A 1,066-nucleotide genomic window follows, 5' to 3' on the forward strand; every position below is an offset into this window, starting at 1 on the left:
AATCCTCGTGTTGCATTCCTTTTATAATTATTTTTTGCGCCTTGTGACAAACATATCGCACGTGCGCGATATATATTAATCCCGTTATATTATTTTTGACGTTTGCGATATGTTTAAGCTCGATGCTCATTGCTCACGCGTCTTGGGGCGGCTTTGTGGCGCGAAGAGCGCTTTCTGAAAGGGGTGGAAAAAACTCGTGTTGCTGCGGTATGGAGGGAGGGGTGGAAACCGTGGAAAACTCGTCTCCGTGATTGAGCGGGAGAGTAAGTAGTATAGGACATTATCCATTGTTAGGGAACGGTTGTAATGGTAGTGAGAATGTAGAATCGTCTTTGGAGCGGACCTGGGAGTGGCAAGCATAAGGGACGAAGACGGGGAAACATGTCGGATGCGATCATACCAGCACTAAAGCACCGGATCCCATCAGAACTCCGAAGTTAAGCGTGCTTGGGCGAGAGTAATACTAGGATGGGTGACCGCCTGGGAAGTCCTCGTGTTGCATTCCTTTTATAATTATTTTTTGCGCCTTGTGACAAACATATCGCACGTGCGCGATATATATTAATCCCGTTATATTATTTTTGACGTTTGCGATATGTTTAAGCTCGATGCTCATTGCTCGCGCGTCTTGGGGCGGCTTTGTGGCGCAAAGAGCGCTTTCTGAAAGGGGTGGAAAAAACTCGTGTTGCTGCGGTATGGAGGGAGGGGTGGAAACCGTGGAAAACTCGGCTCCGTGATTGAGCGGGAGAGTAAGTAGTATAGGACATTATCCATTGTTAGGGAACGGTTGTAATGGTAGTGAGAATGTAGAATCGTCTTTGGAGCGGACCTGGGAGTGGCAAGCATAAGGGACGAAGACGGGGAAACATGTCGGATGCGATCATACCAGCACTAAAGCACCGGATCCCATCAGAACTCCGAAGTTAAGCGTGCTTGGGCGAGAGTAGTACTAGGATGGGTGACCTCCTGGGAAGTCCTCGTGTTGCATTCCTTTTATAATTATTTTTTGCGCCTTGTGACAAACATATCGCACGTGCGCGATATATATTAATCCCGTTATATTATT

General features: G+C 47.2%; 2 non-coding genes across 2 annotated transcripts; both read left to right on the plus strand.

Moving 5' to 3' along the window:
* The first annotated feature begins 386 nt into the window (after positions 1-386).
* Positions 387-505, plus strand: LOC119346485. Its single transcript, XR_005167750.1, has one exon. It is a non-coding gene; the product is annotated as a 5S ribosomal RNA (ribosomal RNA).
* A 367-nt stretch (positions 506-872) lies between these two features.
* LOC119346484 lies at positions 873-991 on the plus strand. Its single transcript, XR_005167749.1, has one exon. It is a non-coding gene; the product is annotated as a 5S ribosomal RNA (ribosomal RNA).
* Positions 992-1,066: the final 75 nt, after the last annotated feature.

Source organism: Triticum dicoccoides, unplaced genomic scaffold (assembly GCF_002162155.2).
Source record: "Triticum dicoccoides isolate Atlit2015 ecotype Zavitan unplaced genomic scaffold, WEW_v2.0 scaffold41541, whole genome shotgun sequence".
NCBI classification, from domain to species: domain Eukaryota; kingdom Viridiplantae; phylum Streptophyta; class Magnoliopsida; order Poales; family Poaceae; genus Triticum; species Triticum dicoccoides.